The sequence below is a fragment of the Muntiacus reevesi genome, chromosome X (assembly GCF_963930625.1).
Source record: "Muntiacus reevesi chromosome X, mMunRee1.1, whole genome shotgun sequence".
Lineage (NCBI taxonomy): Eukaryota > Metazoa > Chordata > Mammalia > Artiodactyla > Cervidae > Muntiacus > Muntiacus reevesi.
Window position 1 is genome coordinate 18,983,644 of NC_089271.1, and position 6,620 is coordinate 18,990,263.

The following is a 6,620-nucleotide window of genomic DNA, read 5'->3' on the forward strand; positions in this document are numbered from 1 at the left end:
ATTGTTTATTTTTGGCTGCACTGGGTCTTCATTGCTGCATGGGGATTTTCTCTAGTTGCAGAGAGTGGGGGCTACTCTCTAATTCAGGTGGGTGGGCTTCTTATTGCAGCGGCTTCTCTTGTTGTAGAGCATGGGCTCTAGGGTACACGGCTTCAGTAGTTGCTGCATGTGGGCTCAGTAGTTGTGGCGCACGGGCTTCTTTGCCCCACAGCATGTGAGATCTTCCCAGACCAGGGGCTGAATGAGTGTCCCCCACATTGCAAGGTAGATTCTTAATCACTGGACCACCATGGAAGCCTCATACTCTTTTCAATAGTAGCTGTACTGATTTACATTCCCACTAACAGTACAGTACATGAAGGATGCCTTTACTTCACAACTCACCAACACGTTATTTGTTGTCTTTTTGGTAATAGCCATTCTGACAGGTATGAGACAATATTTCATTGTGGTTTTGATTTGCATTTCCCTGATGGTTAGTGATGTTGAAATCTTTTCATGTGTCAGTGGGCCATGTGTATGTCTTCTATGGACAAATGTCTCTGCATTTCCTCTCCAAATTTTTTTAATCACCTTTTAAAAAATATTGAGTTGTTTGAGTTCTTTATATATTTTGGATATTACCCCTTATCAGATATACCATTTGCAAATATCTTCTCCCATCAGTAGACAGCCTCTTTGTTTTGTTGATAGATTCCTTCACTGTGCAAGGCCTTTCAGTTTGACATAGTCCCATTTATTTATTTTTGCTTTTGTTGCCCTTGACTGACAAGACATACCCAAAGAAAATACCGCTATGACCAAAGTCAAAGAGCATATTGCCTGTTATCCTCTAGGGCTTTTATGCTTTCAGGTCTCATATTTAAGTCTTGAATCAATTTTGAGTTTATTTTTGTATATGGTGTGAGAAAGTAGTCTAGTTTGACTCATTTGCACGTTGTTGTTGTTCATTCACTAAATCATGTCTGACTCTGCAACTCTATGTACTGCAGCACCCCAGCGTTCCCTGTCCTTCACTATCTCTTGGAGGTTGCTCAGACTCATGTCCATCGAATTGGTGATGCCATCCAACTATCTCATTCTTTGTTGTCCACTTCTCCTCCTGCCCTAAAATTTTCCCAGCATCAGGGTCTTTTCCAATGAGCTGGCTCTTCATATCAGGTGGTCAAAGTATTGGAGCTTCAGCTTCAGCAACAGTCCTTCCAATGAACGTTCAGGGTTGATTTCCTTTAGGATTGACAGGTTTGATCTCCTTGCTGTCCAAGGGACTTTGAGGAGTCTTCTCCAACACCACAGTTCAAAAGCATCAATTCTTTAGCGCTCAGGCTTCTTTATGGTCCAACTCTCACATCTGTACATGACTAATGGAAAAACCATAGCTTTGACTATATGGACCTTTGTCAGCAAAGTGATGTCTCTGCTTTTTAATATGCTGTCTAGGTTTGTCATAGCTTTTCTTCCAAGGAGCAAGCATCTTTTAATCTCGTGGCTGCAGTCACTGTCTGAAGTGATTCTGGAGCCCAAGAAAATAAAATCAGCCACTGTTTCCATTTTTCCCCATTTATTTGCCATGGAGTGATGGGACTGAATGCCGTGATCTTCATTTTTTGAATGTTGAATTTTAAGCCACTTTTTTCACTGTAGCTGTCTAGCTTTCCCAGTACCATTGTGTATTCCTGCCTCTTTTGAAAGAAATCCTCTTTAAAAATACATTTTTGGATTTGATTTGTTGATGTTTTCTTTAAGATTTTTGAGACCAAATTCATGGAAGACATTTGCATGTAGTCTTTCTTTTTTTCTTTCTCCTTCCTTTCTTTTCTTTCTTTATGTGCTTCCATTCATCCATCCATCCTTTTTTTTTTTAAAGTACTTTTGTCTGGTTTTGATGTGAGAGTAATGCCAGCCTCACAAAATGAAATGTAAAGCATTCCCTTCTTCTTTATTTTTAGAAAATATTGTATAAACTGGTGCTAATTCTTCTTTAACTATTTGGTAGAATTCTCCGATGAAACCATCTGGGCCTGGAAATGTCTTTTGTGGGAGATTTTAAATGATGAATTCATTTCTTTAATGACTATAGGACTACTAAGATTATTTAATCTTGCTTTGATTTGTTAATTTCTTGTTTCTTTAAGAATTGGTCTATTTTTCCCAAAGTTTTAGAATTTGTTTATGAACACAAACTTCTTTATAGTATTCTCTGCTGGATCTACAGTGATATCCTCTGTTTCATTCCTGATATTGGTGATTTTTGTCTTCTCTCTTTCAATCATTATCAGTCTTGCTAGAGGTTTATCAATTTTACTGATTTTCCCCCCTAAAAACCAGCTCTTTGTTTCATTAATATTCTCTATTGTATTCCTGTTTTCCATTTCATTGATTTCTATTCTTATAATTATTATTTACTTCCTTCTTCTAGCTTTGGGTCTATTTTGCTCTTTTTTAGTAGATCCTGAGGTAGGAAGGAAGATTACTGATTTGAGACTTGTCCTCTTTTCTAATATTAATAGAAGCATTCAGTGGTATAAATTTCTCTCTCAGCACCACTTTAGCTGTGGTGCACATGTTTTTTATTTTTTATGTTTTCATTTGCAATAAGTTCTATGTATTTTTAAAAATTTCTTTGAGACTTCTTTTTTAATTCATGAATTACTTAGAAGTATGGACTTACCCTGCCTCATCATAAATGGTTGAAGTGGAAGTTCAGCTGCCCCCTTGACCCTGCTGACACTTTCCTGGCAAAAATGGGACACCAACTCTTACTGCCTTGCTGTCTTTGAGTGGAGGTGTAATTGCAGCTTCCCCCAAACCTTACTGACACCAGGGAGAGGGGAAACCAAGGGATGATTTACAATGATTTGTTGTTATAGGATGAGAACAATAGCTCACCTCCCAGCTGGACTCCAGTGAAACTCAGTTGGAGTGGTATGATTTCTCTGCTGGTGTTTAACTGGAGTAGGGAGGTTACTGCTAAAAAGGTTTTCTGTTGCTAGGTTGCCCCTTTTCCCAATCCTTTGGGAAACAGTAATAGGCTTTTCTTGGAGCTTTTTTGTCTGTGTATGTTGGTGGTTCAGGCTAGAGGCATCTATATCATCTGAGACATATTGGAGACAATAAGAAAACCCAGGGAACTTCACCACTGTCTTTATTTCAGCCCTAAGTCCTTAGGCAATGTGCCTTCTTTTTTCCACCTTTCAGTCTTCCTATGCTTGTTTGTTATGTTACATCAAGGGATTTTTAGGCATAAAAGAGAGGACCTGGGAGGAATGGGACTATTCCATCTTGACTGGAATCAGAAACCTATAATAAGTTTTTGATGAAGTGAAGTGTTAGTCACTCAGTCATGTTTGATTCTTTGTCACCCCATGTACTGTAGCCTGCCAGGCTTCTCTGTCCTTGGAATTCTCCAGGCAAGAATACTGGAGTGGGCTGCCATTCCCTTCCCCAGGGGATCTTCCCAACACAGAGATCAAACCAAGGTTTCCTGCATTGCAGGTGGATTCTTTACTGTCAGAGTGACCACAGAAGCCCTCAAGGGTTCTTGTACATGAAAAGTTGGGAGACATTACTGTAGTATATTGTCAGATGTTTTCCCTGTGTATAGACTTTTGTGTATTTTTCTTTAAAAATGATTTGATTAGACCATATATATGACATTTATATGTCCTTTTAATATTATAACAAGTAATTTTCAACTTTTTCATAATCTCCTCATAAGCATAATGTTAATGGCTAATTGAATCATCCTTCTAGTTTAGCTACATTGGTTGTTTCTACTTTTTCACCATTACAAATAACTAATGAATGTATATGAACAAAGAGCTTTTCTTTAGTTCAGGTTATTTTCTTGGTTTATATGTCTATAAATTAAATTATTATGTTAAGGCATAAACATTAAAGTCAATTGGCATAATATATTTTAATTTTTATTGTATTATGACAAGGGAGTACCCCCTTTTCACCTAAAGCCCAGCTTTACCTAAAGACCAAATGAAATGTCTTTCTGAACTGAGATAAAATTGTTTTATATAAACTATATTGGAAAAGTTGATGTGAAATGTAGAAAATTGCCCTAATCCAAGGGAACCATTATTCAGTTCAAAAAAATAAAAACAAAACAGTGTGTGGCTACTTCAAAATCCTCAGGAAATATGCCTGACACATTCTTTGAAGTGATTCAGAGCCTGAAACAGGTAAAATGGTAGCTGTCTATGTTATTCACCATGGGTGATACCAAGGAAACAAAGGCAATGTCTTGTGCAATCTGTGTTTGTTAGGGAAAGGGGTTGCCTAGTGCCATTTCACAGTCTCTCTCTCTCTAAGGTAACATGACTTTCTAGAAAGCCTTAGGTTTTAAAACCACACAAACCTAAGTTCAAATCCCATCAATTCCAAATCCTTTCAGGGTATCAATTTTCTCATCTGTATACTCATTTTATAAAGTTACCTTAATGATTACTTAACTGAAACAGGTATGTGAATGTTGCAGCATAGTATCCAGCATGTTTTACAAAAAATATTTCAGAGCAAACCTCCTACGCTGAATGCTAGTGAGAGCAGTTGTAAAACCGCTAAAAACCAAAGGATTTGCTGCATCATCTGACCTAATTACTGTGCTAGTATCTTCCATTTGCCTCTCTGAATCCCTTTTACCCCTTTTCCACCCAGTTCTATACCCCAAGGGAACAGAAACTGAAGCAATGCCCTGGAGAACAGCTGAAGACCTCTTAGGTTTGGGGCCATTCTGCCTTCTCTCACTGGTGTCTTCTCTCTTCTCATGTAGTAAAACCCACAACTCTATGGAAGACATCAACACTGAGGAAAAATTCTAGACTGAGATTCAAGGGGCAGTTCCCCAAAGTCCCACAGGACTGGGCTAACAAGGGAGCTGCTGCAGAACCAGGGAATCACAGCTGTCAGTTCCAGAATCCTATAGCCTATGTCACAATCCACAGGGATGCCTTACCTGTTGCCTCTCTTCCCAGCTTACTCATTTCCCAATTCAGGTTTCACATGAGAGTGTTTAATTGGTGGACCACAAATCACATTCAGAATCCTAGCTGCAAGGGGGTTTTACAGTCTTTGCAGTACAAAAAGGCACACTAGAAAAAGGTTGGAAGAGAACAGTGAGCCACTCCTGAGCATCTGCTACAGTATGCCATCAAGCTCAAGCAGTTGGTGATGGCCTTTCTTTGGCATCTGAAAAGTCTGGGAGAAGTACAACTGTAGACTGAAGCTTATAATTAATGAAAGAGTCCATAAATAGAATGAAAGGAGTTGGCTGCAAACCTCAAAAGAAGTCACATGAAAATCATCTTCTTAAAGATATCAAATGTTAAGATCGTCACGAATGCAATCTTTCCAAATAATGTAGTCTCTGCCTCCTCTCCTGATGCTAGAAAGGAGCCTACAGCAAAATAGCTTAATACACACACTAATAGAGAGACAATTTCAGGACCTGGATCTGGGCTATGCACTCTGGTAGGTCTGTGCTGCATAGGAGATGGAGCTGGTAATCACTCTGCCTGAAGATGTCTCCCCCAGTGATGCTGAATGAAACCAGCATAGTTCCTCCTCTGCTGCTAATACTTTGGAAAAGAAAATAGGTACAAAATTTTTTATTTCAGTTTAATAATTTTGTTCCAAGCTTACAAAAATGAGCAAGGAATTATTGGAGTTATCCCAGAAAAACATTGACAATTAGTAAAGTAAGATAACTAAAGAACAATTGCAATTCCAGTGAACATGACTTAGGACTACAACATGATTATAAAATAAAATTAAACAATCACATGTATGTACTCTATTTGGAGCAGAAGCTTTTAGTGGGGAACCGTTGCTCAGCCTAGAATGACATTTCCCAAAGTGGATTTCCAAGGATTCCAATAGTGCTTTTTGGTGTTGTCAGTTTTTTATTAATGATCACAAAATCCTCCCATTGCAGTATGCCTGCACCTTTGTGATATGACTCTGCCCTTTCTCTCACCCAGGGATTCTATTTATCCACCCCTTTAAATCTGAGCTGCACTTGACTTGCTTTGACCGATGGAATGTGACAGAAGTGATTTTTTTCAAGAGTTCCAAAGCCTCGGCTTTAAGAAGCCATTTTACTTGCACCGTCCCCATCTTGAACACTGCCCTGAGGCTACCTAAGGAAACCAGTTTAGCCTACTAAAGGATGAGAGCCCACATGGAGGGTAACAGGCCAGCACCAACCACCAGGGATATGACTGAGGCCATCTCAGACCTTTCTATCCAGCCAACATTACAACAGAATGCCACTTGAGTAGTGAGTCCAGCAAAACAGCTCAATCGACCCACAGAATCATGAGAAACAATACATTGATGTATTAAGCCAAAAATTAGAAATGACTTCCCTTAGTTGCCCTCTTACAGTTACTTTTACGATAAGATCCAGGTTCATTAATTTGGTTTCTAAGGTCCATCATAACATGGTCCTTATAATACAGACCCAGAAAATCTCCACTAAGAGCCTAGATTCTGTTTATGATTCTATGTAATGGGAAATGTTCGCCTGTTTTCCTTAAGGAAGAACTGGAAAACATGGGAAGCTGTTTAGGCTGCTATCATCATTTGTATAATTACAAAACTCAACAAAG